Source organism: Camelus dromedarius, chromosome 22 (genome assembly GCF_036321535.1).
Source record: "Camelus dromedarius isolate mCamDro1 chromosome 22, mCamDro1.pat, whole genome shotgun sequence".
Lineage (NCBI taxonomy): Eukaryota > Metazoa > Chordata > Mammalia > Artiodactyla > Camelidae > Camelus > Camelus dromedarius.
Genome location: NC_087457.1, coordinates 9,091,269 through 9,108,964, shown reverse-complemented (window position 1 = coordinate 9,108,964; position 17,696 = coordinate 9,091,269). Strand labels below are relative to the sequence as shown.

Genomic DNA, 17,696 nt, shown 5'->3' with positions numbered 1-17,696 from the left:
ACGCCCGCTCCGAGAAACTCCTCTGGGCCAGCCCTGCCGCTGTTAGATGCTGCAGCTGCTGGGCACAGGCCAGACACCATCCCAGAACGTGTTTCAGGGAGATCTCTACACTTAACCCTGGCACAGCAAGAAGTCTGGGTTTTCATCTGTTATGGGCTGAATGTTTCGGTCCCCCCAAAGTTCCCATGTGGAAATTGTAATCTCAGGATGTTGGTATTTGGAGGTAGGGTCTTTTCGAGGTAATTCGGTCATGAGGGAGGAGCCCTCGTGCGTCGGATTAGTGCCCTCACACGATGCAGCAAGAGAGCAACCTCACTTTTTTTTTGCCACATGAGGACATAAGAAGCCAGCTATCTGCCTCCCGGAAGAGGGCCCTCCCCAGAACCCAACTATGCTGACACCATGACCTTGGACTTCCAGCCTCCAGAACTGTGAGCAATGCCTGTTACTGACGAGCCTCCCAGTTTATGGTATTTTGTTATAACAGCCCGAGCTAAGCCATCATCTCATATGTGTTACTGTGAGACTTTAGACAAGCCCGTTAGTTCTTAGTCTGTGTCTCCAGATCTGGAAAATAAGGGCTCGGACCAGGTCAGTGATTCTCAGCAGAGGAGGATGGGCTTATCTGCCACCTCGCCTCCACATTAAGATTCCAGGTGTGTGAGGAGGTATGCTGCAGAGGGAACAGGAGGCACAGACGAATGAAGATGGAGAAGCAGGACCGCATCTAGACTTTGATGTGGAGACGAGGGAGGGGGGCTTTAAAAAGCACAAGTAAGACTTAAAGTTACGGCCTTCCTGAGCATAAGGATTTTAGCAGTCTGGCTGATAATGGGTAATTTGCAGTCAAACCCATGGGTCTGTCCATTAACCAAAGAGCACCTCTCCCACAGCCGGCAGAGTCAGGAAGCACAACTCTCCCCTCAACAAAGTAAACACTCCAAAAGAACCCATCACACATTCCAGCACCTTACATGCCAACAAACCAGCCCCAACACAACAGAACAGGAGCCTGTGGTTCAGAAATCCCAGGTCGAGTCCCTGTTCTGCCATTAAGTTACTGTGTGACATTGAACTGGTCACCAGCAAAATAAAACTTTGGACCAGGTAATGTCCAAGTTACTTTCTAGCCCAGAGAGTAACTTCCTTCCTTTTTTTCATTCTGCATGAGAATCCATCTGCTCCTAGAATCCCTGTGGCATCTCGAAGATCAGAATTTACATCTCCATGTATGGGCTGTTTTTAAATTGCTGCATGCCCAGCCTTCCCAGGACAGCTGCCCAGAACACAAGTCTGAGAGGCAGAATGGGTGAAGTTTGTTTTCTCTGGCTTCTTTAAGATTCCCTCTGGCTAAATTCTACCCTCAACACTGCCAAGTCTCTGTCCTTCTGGAACTATAGGGCTCGCGTCACTGTGATAGATGAAGAAACTAAATCTTTCACCAAACCTGAATGGGCGTTTTTGAATGATAACTTTTATCTTCTTCCTTCCCAGATGCAGAAATGTCAACAGTTGAGTGATACTATGTTGTTGGTAAAAACTCATGACAAAATTGGACTTGCCTCTCAAATGATCTCTTATTACCTTGCAAATGTATTACTTTTGCTGTATCAATTTCTTAGTTTATTTCATGTTATGCTCCAGCTGCAAGGGAATTGAGAACATATTGTCCACATTTTCAAAAAAAAACTATAACATTAACAGAAGAAATATTTCACCATGAAAATGAAAACTGTGTGTAAATATTTATATAACTGAGTTTATTCAATCACTTTATTGGGTCAGGCCAATAGAAGGATGCTCTTTTTTTTTTTTTGTATTGAGAGTCAATGAGACAGGAGACAATGTTAATCTCAATGTTCAAATAAAGTAGTAACATTGCTTATAGATATGAATTTCTATCACAGAATGTAAGGGCTGTTACTCTCAGGGAAACTACAATTTCTGTATACTACTTACTCTCTATACTGGATAACAACAAAATTAAAAATAAGAATGAGAAACACAGATATTTAATCAGTAAATATTTAAAATCATTAAAATATGTTTTCATCTATACCATGGCCAGTTAAGCAAGACGGGGGTAAATAGTAAACAAAGAAAAGAGTGTTCTAGTAATCAGCAATAAAAATGAACACACGATTGGTACACATACCAATAAGGGTGATAATTATGCTGTGTAAAAGAAGCCAAACAAACAGAAAACATACTGTATGATTCCATTTATATAAAATCCTAGCAGATCAGTGTTTGCCTGGGGATGGGCACAGGGGGCTGGGATGGATCAGGAGGGAGCAGGAGGGGTAGGATGGTGGCATTACCAACAGGCAGGTGGAAATGTCCCTGGTGATGTCTGTATCTTCATTATCTTGATTTGGGGGATGGTTTCACAGGTATATCCAAACTAGTCAAATTGCATACTTTAAAGATGGGAGTTTACTGTGTAGCAATCATACCTCAATAAAGCTATAAAAATTATCACATAGGGAGACAAAGATCGGAGAAAATTTTAAAGATTCAGAGTAGTCAAATTTTGAGGCCGTTAAGATAGCCATTGGATGAAACACTACAGAAAAAAATAAGCTACTCTAAACACAGAACACAGTCTCAGGAAAGTCCTTCTGAGCACTGAAGGGCTATGCCTAGATGATACTCACCATACACATATAATTAACACACACGCAATTAACATGTGATTAACATGTATGTAATTAACACATTTAACATATATAATTATGAACCTATAAATTTTAATTATATAATTTAATATATAGCATATTAACTTTATTGATATAATTATATAATTATTAAACAATATAATATTTAATACTATAATATATTAAGTTAATATATTGTTAATATCTATCATTATAAATATATATATAATTTTTTATTTCCTTAGGATTTCAGACAGAAGGAGTTTTAACTACCCTCAGAGTGGAAAAAACAACAGCTGGCATACACTGAACACTGACCATAATCCAGGTCCCAATCTAATGGACTGACTCATTTGATCCTCACCTAAGGAGCCTAAGAGACGAGGACCACAATTACGATGAGGCAAAGTTCAGAGATGTTAAACAACCTGCCTGACGTCCTTCAGCACCCCTGCGGTGGAGCTGGGATGTGAACCCAGGTGGATCTCCTGAAATTAACTTTCTCTCCCTCTGCTAGACAAACGGGATCCTGGAGCCAGGGTGTGGGTCATGATTTGCTGACTCCCACCTCTGACGGCTTAGAGAAACTCTGTCTATTAACCAGCTACATTTCTAGGTCTGCAGGCTAATCACGGTAGCACAGTAAAGGTCAGTAATGAAGTGATGGTGGAAGTCAGGGGAACCAGAACTCAGCAGGAAAAATAATGCCCAGAAACCAATCAACAGATTTGGTTTTGGCTGTGTCCTCTGTGATGACTCAGGCAAGCCATTTCCCTCCCTGGAGTCTATTCCTTCTTTAGTAAAATCAAGGGTTTGGACTAATCGATTTCTAAGATTCCTTCCAGCTCAGTGATTCTGCCAATTATCTTTTGGGTACTACACTTTGCATTTGGTAACTTGGGTCAAAATTTTTCCATGACACCACTTTTCAGATACAAAGCTTCCTCCATCCCTTAAAACATCTAGACCTCCCCACACATCTAGCAAATCTCTTCATTATTGCATTTCCCAAAGGTATTCTGTTCCCCAAGGGACAGCCCTAAAAGAAGGTCCAAGGAAAAGGAAGAAGGTCCCTCAATCAGAGCCCGCCTTGTTCTCCTGCACACACTGACAATCTTTCTCACTTCAAAATCACTGAGAAACTGATTTGCGAAGTGTGGCCAAGACGGTAGGGTAGGAAGGCCCTAGGTTCCCCTCCTCCCATGGGCACCCCCAAATTACAACTATTTACAGAACAACTATCTATGAGACTGACCTGAAGACTAGCAGAAAAGATTCTCCACAACAAAAGATATGAAGAAGGAACCACAGCGAGATGGTTAGGAGGGGCGGACATGCAGCAGAGTTAAGACCCACACCTCTGGGTGGGTGACCCACAAACTGAAGGAAACCCACAACTGCATGGGTTCTCCCCAAAGATCAAGGGGGCTGAGCCCCACACTGGGCTCTCCAACCAGGGGTGCTGCACCAGGAAGATGAACCCCCAGAATGTCTGGCTTTGAAGGCCAGTAGGGTTGGCGTACCAGAGACCTAGAGGACTGTGGGAAATAGAGACATCACTCTTCAAGGGCACACAAAGTCTCACAAGCTCTAGGACTCAGGGCAGAGGCAATAATTTGAAAGAAGCCTGAGTGACACCCAACTTACTGATCTTAGGGAGCCTCTGAGAGAGGAGGAGGCAACTGGGACCCTCCTGGGGAGGTAGACACTGGCAGCAGCCATTTTTGAGAGCTTGTTCCACCATGTGGATCCTGGTGCTGGCAAGTACCATTCTGGAGTCCTCCCACTAGCCTATGATTGCCGGAGGCTAGCCTGCCCCTCAGTGGGCTGCACCAGTTCCAGCCCCACCACCCAATAAAGAGTTCAAGGTAATGCTCATAAAGATGCCCAGTGAACTTGGGAGAAGAATGGATGAACACAGTGAGATGTTTAACAGAGTTAAAAATAAAAAGAAGAACCAAACAGAGATGATGACTATAGTAACTAACATAAAAAATACAGTAGAAGGCTAGATGATACAAAAGAACAGATAAGTAATCTGGAAAACAAAGTAGTGGAAATTGTCCAGCTGAACAGAAAAAAAATAATTCTAAAAATGAGGACAGATTAAGAGACCACTGAGACAACTCAAGTGTACTAACATTCACATTATACAAGTCTCAGGAGGAGAAGAGAGAAAAGGACAGGGAATTTATTTGAAGAAATAATAGCTGAAAATTCCCTAACCTGGGAAAGGAAATAAACACCCAGGTCCAGGAAGCACAGAGAGTCCCAAGCCAGATGAACTCAAAGAAGTCCTCATTAAGACACACTGTCATTAAAATGGCAAAAATTAAAGACAGAATCTTAAAAGCAGCATGAGAAAAGCAACTCGTTACATAGAAGGGAACTCCCCCAAGACGACCATCTGACTTTTCAGCAGAAATTTTGCAGACCAGAAGGGAGTGGCAAAATATATTCAAAACAATGAAAAAAATAAAGAAGAAAGAAAGAATACTCTCCCCAGCAAGGCTATCATTCAGATTTCAGGATATAAAATTAATATACAGAAATCTGTTGTGTCACCATTACAGTAATAACAAACTAAAGAAAAAGAAATTAAGAAAGCAATCCTGTCTACATTTGCAACAAAAATAAGAAAATACCTAGGAGGAAGTCTAACCAAGGAAGTGAAAGACCTGTACTCAGAAAACTATGACACTGATGAAGGAAACTGAAGGTGACACAAACAGATGGAAAAGTACACTGTGCTCAAGGGTTGGAAGAATTAATATTGCTAAAATGACCATACTACTCAAAGCAAGCTACAGAGTCAATACAATTCCTGTCAAAATCACAATGGCATTTTTCACAGAACTGACTTCAGACTACACTACGAAGCTACAGTAATCAAAACAGTATGGTACCAACACAAAAACAGACACATAGGTCTATGGAACAGAATAGAGCCTAGACATAAGCCCATACTTACGTGGTCAATTAATCTATGACATGGGAGGCAAGAATATACAATAGGGTAAGACAGCCTCTTCATTAAATGGTAGTGGGAAAACTGGGCAGCTATGTGCAAAAGAATCTAACTGGACTACTGTCTCACACAATGCCCAAAAATAAATTCAAAATGGATTAAAGACTTAAATGTAGGACCTGAAACCATAAAACTTGTAGAAGAAAACATAAGCAGTATGCTCTCTGACATCAGTCTTAGCAACTTACTTTTGCTCTGTCTTCTCAGGTAATGGAAACAAAAGCAAAAATAAACAAATGGGACTATAGCAAACTAAAAAGCTTCTGCACAGCAAGGGAAACCATCAACAAAATGAAAAGGCAGCCTACTGAATGGAAGAAGATGTTTGCAAATGATAAATCTGATAAGGGGTTAATATCCAAAATACACTAAGTACTCATACAACTCAATGTCAAAACAAACAACCTGCCTGAAATATAGGCAGAAGATCTGAATACCCATTTTTCCAAAGAAGACATGCAGATGGCCAACAGACACATGAAAAGATGCTCAGCATCACTAATCACAAGGGAAATGCAAATCAAAACCACAATGAGATAGCACCTCACACCTGTCAGAATGGTTATCATCAAAAAGACCACAAATAACAGGAGGATGTAGAGGAAAGGGGACCCTCATGCACTGTTGGAGGGGTTGTAAATTGGTACAGCTGCTACAGAGAACAGAATGGAGATTCCTCAAAAAAGTAAAAACAGAACTTCCATAAGATCCAGCAATTTCACTTGTGAGGTTTTACCTGAAGAAAATAAAAACACTAACTCAAAAAGATATATGCACCTTTATGTTCACTGCAGCATTATTTACATTAGCCAAGATATGGAAGCAACCTAAGTGTCCATTAATAGATGAATGGATAAAGAAGATGTGGTTTACACACACACACACACACACACACACACACACACACACACACACACACACACACAGGATGGAATACTACTCAGCCATAAAAAAAGAAATCTTGCCACATGCAACAACATGAAGGGATCGAGAGGGTATTATGCTGAGGGAAATAAAACAGAGAAAGACAAATACCACAATTTCACTTACATATGGAATCAAAAAACAAAATAAACAAAACAAAACAGACTCTTAGATACACAGAACAAATGGGTGGTTACCAGAGAGGAGGGGGGTGGAAGATGGGTGAAACAGGTGAAGAGGATTAAGTGGTACAAACCTTGAACTATATCAGATAAACAATAAATAAGTCACAGGAATGGAATATACAACATAAGGAATATGGTCGGTAATAATGTGATAACTTTGTATGGAGGCAGATGGTTACTGGACTTGCAGTGATGATCACTTCATAATGTATGCAAATGTCAAATCATTATGTGGTACACCTGAAACTAACATGATATTGTACGTCAACTATAATTCAATTAAAAAATTAAAAATATTTTTAAGTTGGTTTGGGCTTTCAGTGATGAAAAGGAGGCACCCCTCTGCCCGGGAGTTCTTTTTCACTTTCCCTGTGAAGCTCCTGTCATCCGAGACGGTCCAGAGGACTTAGCATGTTGTGGCCATGGGGCCAGATGCCATCTGTTTCCATTCTGATTGGTTCTCTAAAGTGGCTGTTCTCTCTTTGCACTAAAAACACATCACTCTCTCTTTTTAAATGATGGATCTTCTGACCCTTTGGGGAGACATAAAACATAAGAGGCAGTAAATAAGGCAATTGTAAACCATTTCAGCATCTATAAAAGTATCTCCTTTATCACGAAAGAAAAGAAGGAAAACCAGCTGGAAAAAAAAATGCAACTGACAGGGAAGTAGATATCCTTTAGAAAGACTTCTCTGAATTTCCTTCTCCATATTTGGAGGTTGGTGCTGACTTGAAAATTATTTCTGGGAAGAGCACTTCTCACATGTGCTAACCACTTTCACGATGCATTGGTGAGGCAAACTTCACAAAGGAAAATCACAGGAAACAATGTCTGTTTTGCTGTAATTCCACCTATACTTCTGCTCCACATTCTCATTCTGTATTTCATATATTCTCTATCTCAGAACACAATTTATATTTTTATTTTATTTTTATTGACTCATTTAGCAATCAGCATACTATAATAAACCAAAAACATTAAATATAGGTCACCGTTTTCCCCCATAAAACCAGAGATTTAGAAAATTCGCTTTCAGCCTTCATCACTGCACAGACATTGGTTTTATGTGGTTGTGTTCACTCCGTGCACACTGTTTTCTAATTTTTTGCTTGAATTCTGCACATAACTACTTGGTCCGTATACAGCTGGCATTTTAAATGGAGAAATATTCCATTATATCCATTATACTGCTAAAACAGTTTAATTCAGCCATCTTTTTGTTGGCTGTTTCCCCCAAGTTATAACTCAGTCAAGCAAATTCAAATAAATGTTGTCTTTCCTTTTTGAGTTATTGCCTCAGGCTGTAATCTGAAAAGGGGGATTACCAGTTTAAGACCACAATCGGCTGGGTGACTTTCATTGTAAATTGCCGGAGGGGTGGGGGTGGCTCTTTAAAACAGGCACTACCACTTTGCACTGTCACCAGATAAATATGAGTCTAGCTTTTTCTTCATAGTCTCTTTAACACACTGGGCTTTCTAGGTTTTATTTACTTGAGGGCGATTTCAAAAGAATGATGTGTAGTCTTTTAGTTCTTTGAATCTGTCATATGTTTGCTTAATACTCCTACCGCCTCTTCTTAAAAACAGGTGTTGATTATCTACTACACTCCAGGTGCTTGATGTGCCTTATAACTCACTTAATACCCCTGACTGCCTCAGAAAGTAGACACTATGCATTTCATTTTCACTAAAGAAACTCAGTCTAAAAAGATTAAATAATGTACGCAAGATTCGAAGGCTAATGGTTGATATTTGAAATTCACTATTTACGTCATGGGGATTCTCCCTTACACCACACTTTTAACATCCTTCCAGTTTTTCTTTTCTTTCTTTTTTCTTTTTGGTTTATTCATCCATTTATTGGGGTATAAGATACACAAGAAACTGATTAAGGGGGCCCCATCTTAAAGGTACAGCCAGTGCATTTTTCCCTACATATACACCAGGCAACCACCACACGGGTCAGACACAGAATCTCTCATCAGCTTAGCTCTTTTCTTTCCTCTGCTTTTTAAATACAGACTGGTTTTGTGCTTCTCATCCCACGTAGGGCCTGGGAACGAAGCTCTCCAAATAGACGTTTAGTCAACTGTTTAATCACAGAAGGTTGAAAACTAGAAGTGACCTCAGACATGATGTGTCTCAACCTCTTAAACTCCCAGGTGTGGAAACTGAAGCCCAGAAGGAAAGTGACTTATTCAGGATCTAATCATTCAGAGCTATTTCTGCCCCACCACATGGCTGGTGTGGACCTGGCTGGCTTCCTGCCCTTCCTTACATGGGAGCCAAGGTGAGGGCTGACCAAGAAGGCAGGGTACTCACCAGAGAACCCGCCAAGGTAAAGTTGTTTTTTTTTTATTGTTATCTTTATTTTTGGATGACTCTTGAAGTAACCAAAGGGTCAAATTATAATAAGATGATGTTACTGTAAAACATTATTTTGTTTTTAACATAGAAGTATCAACACTGGGGATGAGATATGGTTGGAGCTGGTCAGGAGAGGCAGGAAGGATGCTTCAAGTTCCAATTAGGGAGACAGGTGCTGTCTAAGATGCTGGCTTGAGCATCCCCATTTGTGTATTTCCTACACAAGGAGCCCCAAGGAAGAGGAGATAATGTGTCAGATTTAGGGTTATTCTCTTTGTGAACACATGTAGAAACTGTACTAAAAATGTATTCTTATGGACATTCTGATTTCTATAAATTAAAAAAATATTTGAGAACAATAAAGAAATGGAAGAAGGGGGGTTATAGCTCAGTGGTAGAGCATATGCTTAGCATGCACGGGGTCCTGGGTTCAATCCCCAGTCCATCCATTAAAAAATAGATAAATAAATAAACCTGATTACCTCCATTCCCCCCCCAAAAAAATTTTTTTAATGAAAGAGATTAAAACAACTATAAATGGAAAATAAGAATCTGTTTTAAGACATGATTTTCCATGTCATATTTTAAATTATTTCAAGGCCTCTTCAGCTGGAAAATCTCAGTTGTTTTGGTCATGGTGTATGTCCACCTTGGATAAGTTGATATTAATTTTAATATAGCAGAATTCTGTTTCAACATTTAGGGAGGCATTCAGAACTCTGGAGAGGGTTTCAACTGGGAATTCTGCCAAAGAAACAGGGCTTTATTTTTTTTTTCTATCCTGGAAAAACAACAACAAAACAAATAGCAAGAATGAATAAATTCTTTCTTCACTCTTAAACAAAAAGAAGATGTACCAATGCTTGAAATCGAATGAGTTTGCCCAGCAGAGTCGTCTCCTTGGGAGGGTGGACACTTACTCCTATGATCCTCCACTGCTTGTGACTTCTTTTAAAGGCTTTCTTTTTTTTTTTTTTAATTGGAGTACAGTCAGTTACAATGTGTCAATTTCTGGTGTACAGCGTCATGTCCCAGTCATACACATACATACATATACTCATTTTTATATTCTTTTTCATTAAAGGTTACTACAAGATATTGAATATAGTTTCCTGTGTTATATGGAAGAAATTTTTTAATTTATTTTTATATACAAAAGCCCTCTTTTACAAGAACTTTCAGAGCTCATTTGAGTCAAACAAATAAACCGATTTTACTTTTTTAAAGCTATAAAATTAGCACCAACAGAGTAAAAACTGGATGTGTGCCTTTCAAGTCACTTGAAAGAAAACAAAAATATAACCCATATAATAAAAGCACAGAGAACAAGAAGCATAGAAAGTAAAAAAGATTTTTTAATTGACAAAAGATCAAATTTGTCAAATAAGACAATAAAGGTGAATGGGTTAAACAGACCCCAACTAAGACAAAGATTCTCAGCATCCAATTATATGCTGTTTTTAAGACAGGCCTAAAACCAAATGACTCGGAATCAAACATGAAAAGAAGGGCAAAAGACAGAGAGGGGACACCTCAGAGGTAGAGGGGATGCTTGGCATGCATGAGGTCCTGGATTCAATCCCCAGTCCTTCCATTAATAAATAAGTAAGTAAATAAATAAACCTAATTACCCATCCCCCAAAAAAGCAAGGCAAAAGGTGTCTAGAAAATACAAATGGAAAGAGGGTGTAGATGGCAACATTTATACCAAACAAAGCAGAGTTTGTGGCAAAAGAAAGTTCAACAAGACAGAATGTGTGAAAATTTTCAACTACTAATAAAAATTCCACTTTTAAGAAGCAATTCAGTTTCTCAAACTGGTCAACAGATTTCAATTATAATACTTTTATCATTGGGTGCCCAGGCAAACTGACACACCCAGAAGCTACAATTAAGAAGATAATAGGAAAATGATCAATACAGTATGGTTTCATATGATGAAATAAAATGTAACCACTTAGAGCACAGGAAACTATGCTCAGCATCTTGTAATAACCTTTAATGGAAAAAAATATGAAAATGAATATATGTATGTATATGCAAGGCTGAGACATTGGGCTGTACACCAGAGACTAACACTTTGTAACTAACTGTACATCAGTTTAAAAAACGTTTAACCACTAAAAAACACATTTTAAAAATGCAATGCATGGCAATGTACCCACCATACAATACCAAGTAAGAGGGAAGATACAGACAGTATACAGCAGGACCTCAATTTGTCTTAAATAAAATATACAGGTAAGATATATTTTTAATTAGAAAAAATACATTTATCAAAATAATAGTCCGGTTAAGTTAGGGTAGATCTTTAGTGATTTACAGACTTTTTTTTTTTTTGTATTGGATGAGAATTCTGAACCTCATAGCACCTTCAGTCTCGAAAATCATGAAATTTAGTATTTTCTTCTAAGGACTAACTAGTTTTTAACTGGAATACAGACTATGTTAATTTTCTTTTTTTTTTTTTAATTCTAGGCTCTCCAAATGAACACGGAATAATTAAACTAATAAATAAACAAAGCGGTAACACAGTTCCATCATCCACTTTGTTCACAAGTCTGTCCTGCAAAGACAGCTTTGCCAGCGTTAGAAACAAGAGTGTGCCAATGCCCCGGGATAACTCTGAACAGAAGTTCCAAACAGATTTTAAGCGAAGGCAGTCTCACGGGAACAGCCTCCTGAAAATCTTCGCTGAATTACTTTGCATTCATTTTGATGTATATATTTTCACATGTTAGGGTATCTCAAAATAAAATTGTACCGATTTATGTTACCATGTCATTTATTTAACGATTTGAAGGAAGACTAGATAAGCTTTTCAAAGGGGGACTCAGTAAGTCACTATACTCCTATATGCTTAAAATGAAATTTGTATTCACTATCAAGATTAGGAAATAATCAGATTCCAGAACTTTTGAGAAGTTCTGTATCTTTGCACAATATCTACCCTCCAAATTATAATTTATAGGCTATTAGTTGGGACTGGAGGGGTCCTAAAGAAAGAAGGAGACCAAAAGGATTCCTGGCAATCATGGCGACCCACTTCCCATTCTCCTGGAAACCACAGTCCAGAGAGTTGGAATGACTCATCCAAGTTCTTAGCCAGCACTTTCTCCCAGCATAGCTGCATCTGTCATACCCTCTGGATTTTCCCTTCCTGCTGCATCTACATAATGTAATTATCACCACCACCCATTCTCTTCCACTTTGAGCTCTTTACCACCAAAGGAGAAGAGAAATTTTTTATGTGGTGGAGAGCAGGCGATTGAACAGGCAAACCTCCCATTTCTCACACGCCCGACGGACCTGCACCGAGCGCCCCCAGGTGTCAAGTTCTACGACAGGGCTAAGCCCCCGCCCTCGGGAGCTCCCAGACCATGTGTTCCCCCACCATCCAAAATTCCAAAGGCTCTCAGGTCCGAGGGGACGTGCTCAGGGTGCTATCGAGGCATCTAATCAGGGTCGGCTACCCAGACTCACGCCCGAGCTGAGACAGGCACGTGGGCGGGAAGATGAGAGAAGAAATGGGAGACAGGGAAACAGCAACCAGGCAAGGGATGCAGGGAATAAATTGAGACATGAGAACATGTGGTGGAGTTTGGGACGCACGAGGAGGTCATTGTGGCTGCACTGAGGATGCCCAGGGGACCATGGACACAGGCGAGGGGGCAGAGAAGGCTGGGAGCCTCCCTAGGTGGAGGAATTGTGTCCCAAAGTCCACGGAGCTGCTAAGGAACCTAACCAAGAAGTGGAAATGTTCAGAGGTGTGTTTTAAAATGTTGCTGCAGGGCCATGATGAGGCTGGACCGGGCAGGTGAAGACCCTGCCGTGGAAACTGCCAGAAGGCTCCAGCTGGAAGGCTGGGGGCCAGGCAAGGAGGGCTGTGCCGGCAGGCAGGCTCAAGGCGACATCAGTGGGCACTCGGGGCAGGGCATTGTCCTCCTGTCGCGGGAGGGCAAGGGGGGATGCTACTCAAACTTGCGACTTTCTTCTTTTTCAAAACACACTCCGAATCATGTACACATTCATGTGTGACAACGGCAAAATGGCCCTGTCCTCAGATAGTAAATTTCAAGGAATAATGACTAAATTCTAACAACAAAAGGGACAGCAGGGGCCAGCGAGGCTGCCTGAGAGACAGCGAGAAACAGCACAGATCTGCTGACCAATCCCTGGATAATGTTACGGTTAGAGCGCCAGGTAAACTTGTATTCAAATCCCAGTCTGGCCACTTGAAACCTTGGGCAAGCTGCCCTTTTTAAATCTCAGTCTTCTTGTTTCTAAAATGCGGGTAATATAGGACCTATCTGGGGAGGTTCATCAGGAGGTTGATATAAAGAGACAGTGCTGGGGGAGGGTATAGCTCAGTGCTAGAGCACGTGCTTAGCATGCATGAGGTCCTGGGTTCAATCCCCAGTCCCTCCATTAAAAAAAGATAAATAAATAAACCTAATTACCTCTCCTCCACTCCAAAAAAGTGCAAAATGCAGCATCAGATCCCGAGGATCGCTCATCAAATGACCACTATCATATAGTACTGAGGATTTCCTAGGGCTGGAAAAGGATAATTTTTAGATTTATGATATTAGCTTTTACTGTTAAGATATCCTGAGTTCTGGGTATTGGATGAGAAAGGACATCATCACCCCGGCAGGTAGCACTGACTGACAGCCACTGTCAGATGCTCCTTCTCTGAATCTATGTATGTACATGCATGACTGGGACAGGATGCTGTATGCCAGAAATTGACACACTGTAACTGACTGTACCTCAATAAGAAATAAATAAACAAAGCCCGCTTTGGCTGTATGATAATGTGAAAACTGGAAAGTGAGACAGTAAAACAAATACAGAATAAAGAAAGTCATAATAGCATTTAAAATAATAGCTAATCTCGGCGAGACTTTTTGTGAGTAAAGACAAGTTTCTTCGAAAATGTATATGGAAAGGCCAAAGAACTAAAATCACTAAAAACATTTTGAAAAAAAAGGATAAAGTGAGAGGAGTCGCACCCCATTCTAAGACTCACTACGGAACTGCAGTGATCAAGACAGTGTGGTATTTATCGGCAGAAAACAGACATGTAGATCAATGCAACAGATTTAAGAACCCAGAAATAGCTCTACATAAGTATGTGCGATAGATTTTTTTTTTAACAAAGACACAAAAGCAACTGAATGGAGGCAGGACAGTCTTTTCAACAAATGGTGCTGGAATATTGTATATCCATACACACACACCCCTCCAAAAAGAAAGAATTTCTATCTAAACCTCACACTTTAAACAATAATTAAATCAAAAATGGATCCTCGCTCTCAACATAAGATGTAAAACTATAAAGCTTTTAGGAAAAAACACAGAAGGAAATCTTTGTGACTTAGGGTTAAGCGAAGAATCCGAGACATAACACCAAAAGCATGATCAATAAAAGAAAAAAACACCAATAAATTAAAAAGTTTTGCTCTGCCAAAGATCCTGTGACGAGGAAGCCACAAAAAGGGAAAAAAACTGCTGCAAATCACATATCTGACAAGGAACTTCTATTCTAAATATATAGACTTCCTAAACTCAATAGTAAGAAAATATAGAATCTAGTTTTTCAAAATGAGCAAAAGTCTTGAACAGCCCTTCACCAAAGAGAACATATGGATGACAAATGGGTACCTGAAGAGATGCCCAGCATCACTAGCCATTAGGGAAATGCAAATAAAAAGCCACAATGAGAGGGAGGGTAGAGCTCAGTGGTAAATTGCATGCTTAGCAAGCATGAGGTCCTGGGTTCAATCCCCAGTACCTCTGCTAAAATAAGTAAATTAAATAAACCTGATTGCCCCCCCCCAAAAGTAAGTCAATGCAGAGAGTCAAAAATACAGAAAGGAATAAAGAATATTTAAAAGATTTTTTTAAAGAGAGAAAACCCTTTAAAAAAAAAAAGCCACAATGAGAATCTGCTTCACATCCATTAGAAATGGCAAAAATTCAAAACAGCAATGCAGAGAAACCTGGGACTCTCACACACTGCTGGTCGAAATGTAAAATGGTACAGTCACCGAGAGAAAACAGCTTGATGGGTTTCTTTTTAAAGTTAAACATATACTTCACATATGACTCAGCAATCACAATTTTAGGTATTCATCCTTTGAGAAATGAAAACATGCTCACACAAAATCAATACATGAATTTTCACAGCAGCTTTAGTTGTAACAGCCAATAATGTCAATTTCCTGGCTTTGACAAAGTATTATAATTACTGAAGACATTATCTTTAAACAAAGCTGGGGTGGCTCTGCGGGAACTTTCTATACTATTTCTTCAACTTCCAGTGAGTCTAATTGGCTTCAAAATAAAAAGTTAAAAAATAGCTGATATTGTTGAGTCCTCTCTACATAGCTGTCCTGTTCTCAGAACTTTGTATTTATCCACATATTAAGTACTTAAATCTTTGTAGTAGGCACTGTGGTCACCACATGTTACAGATGAGGAACTGGGGTTATTTAATCTAGAGGAAGTCAAAGAGGTGGTTTAATTACCACCTTGATGAAGGCTTTTGAGAGCACGTCCAGATGATATAGGACAAAGGAAAGGAAATTTACATTGAAAAAAAGAGAATTTAGTTTGATATTAAAAAATGTTTTCTCGACCACATGAGGAGGGAGAGAACTATGACAGATCACAGGGCAGGTGACTGGGACGTACCTTCAAGGAAGGAGGACAACATGAAACTGACGGTTCATTTTCCTCTAAAGTAAAAATGTGCAGCCTGGGCTGGGCAGCCCCAGGGAGAGCATGTGTTACACATTGTCTGATTTAATCCCGGTTACAAAGTGGGTGTGACCGGTGTGTTTTACGGCTAAAGAAACAGCTAAGAGAGGCTGCCTTCCAGCCTAAGCCCCTCAGCTTCCCCAGGTGAACACGTGAAATTCAAGCCCAGGTTCTGCCTTCAAACCCAAACCTTTCCACTGCATTTCACATTCTGCTAAGCTCGGAGACATAAGGGTTTCAAGAGTCCTCTGCCTCCTGGCATTAAAAAAAAAAAAAAAAAAATCAATTACAGTCCCTTCCAGCTGCAAAAATAATCTATCCCTCAAAACGGAGCTAACCTGGTTTTACATCGCCTCCGTCTCCCCTGATCTCTACCAGGTTGTTCTTTTAGGAACTCAATTTGTCCAGCAAAGTAACCTGTGTTTCTAATCATCATTCTCTTTACAACATCCCTGTGGTATAAGTTGAATCAGAGGAAACTAAAGAAAGAAACAAGGAAGAATGATGATTCCCATTTTACAGATAAGAACCCTGGCTGCGCCCTGGGGTCAAATTGTGTGGGCTGGGGAGTGAACCTTCTGAAGATTTCAAACCAGAGCTGCTGCAGCCCAGGGGAAGCCACCCACCACAAAGCGAACGCCCCCCGGGAGGACGCTTCCCATCCGAACTGTGCAGATGGTGATGCAGCCGTGGTTAGGATGTCAGGACAGGGCAGGTACCCAAGTTCCCTAAGTGTGTCTTTATGCCTGTGTGCTCCAATAAAAGTTCATTTATGGACACCGAAATATGAAATTCATTTAACTTTTTGCTGAATGTTTTAATGAACAGACTACTTTTCAGAGAAGTTTTAGGTTTACAGAAAACTTTAGCAGAAAGTACAGAGAGTTCCCAGATACTCCCAGAAACGGAGTTTCCCCGATTACTTACATCTTGTGTTCCTGCCGAGCATTTGGAACATTGCTTACAATTGATGAACCAATATGGATATATTCTTCTCAACTAAAGACCATACTTGACATTAGGGTTCACTCTTGGTGTTATACACTCCATGGGTTCTGCTAAATGCCTAATGACATGTATCCTCCATTACAACATCACACACCATAATTTCACTGCCCTAAAAATCCTCTGTGCTCTACCCAGTCATCCCTCCCCACCCCCACCCCTGGCAACCACAGATCTTTTTACTGCCTCCAGAGATTTGCTTGTTCCAGAATGTCACAGAATTGGAATCACACAGCATGCAGCATTTCCAGACTGTCTTCTTTCACTTACCAATATGCATTTAAGACTCCTCCATATCTTTTCATGGTTTGACAGACTTTTTTAATAGACTGTTTTTTAAGATTAGTTTTAGGTTTACAGAAAAATAGATCAGAAAGTACAGAGCCCACATACTCCCACACACACTCACAGTTTCCCCTATTAATTACAAATTGTGGAGATTCCTCAAGAAACTAAAAATAGACTTACCCTATGATCCAGCAATCCCACTCTTGGGCATATATCCAGAGGGAACTCTAATTCGAAAAGATACATGCACCCAAAGGTTCACAGCAGCACTATATACAATAGTCAAGACATGGAAACAACTTAAATGTCCAACAGCAGATGTCTGGATAAAGAGGATGTAGTATATTTATACAATGGATTACTACTCAGCCATACAAAGGAATAAAATAATGCCATTTTCAACAACATGGATGGACCTGGAGATCATCATTCTAAGTGAAGTAAGCCAGAAAGAGAGAGAAAAATACCATAT

At 40.0% G+C, this 17,696-nt stretch overlaps 1 protein-coding gene across 1 annotated transcript in view; it reads right to left on the bottom strand.

Moving 5' to 3' along the window:
• CSGALNACT1 (chondroitin sulfate N-acetylgalactosaminyltransferase 1) overlaps positions 1 to 17,696 on the bottom strand; it is a 256,501-nt gene that overhangs the window by 142,325 nt on the left and 96,480 nt on the right. The window lies entirely within an intron of this gene.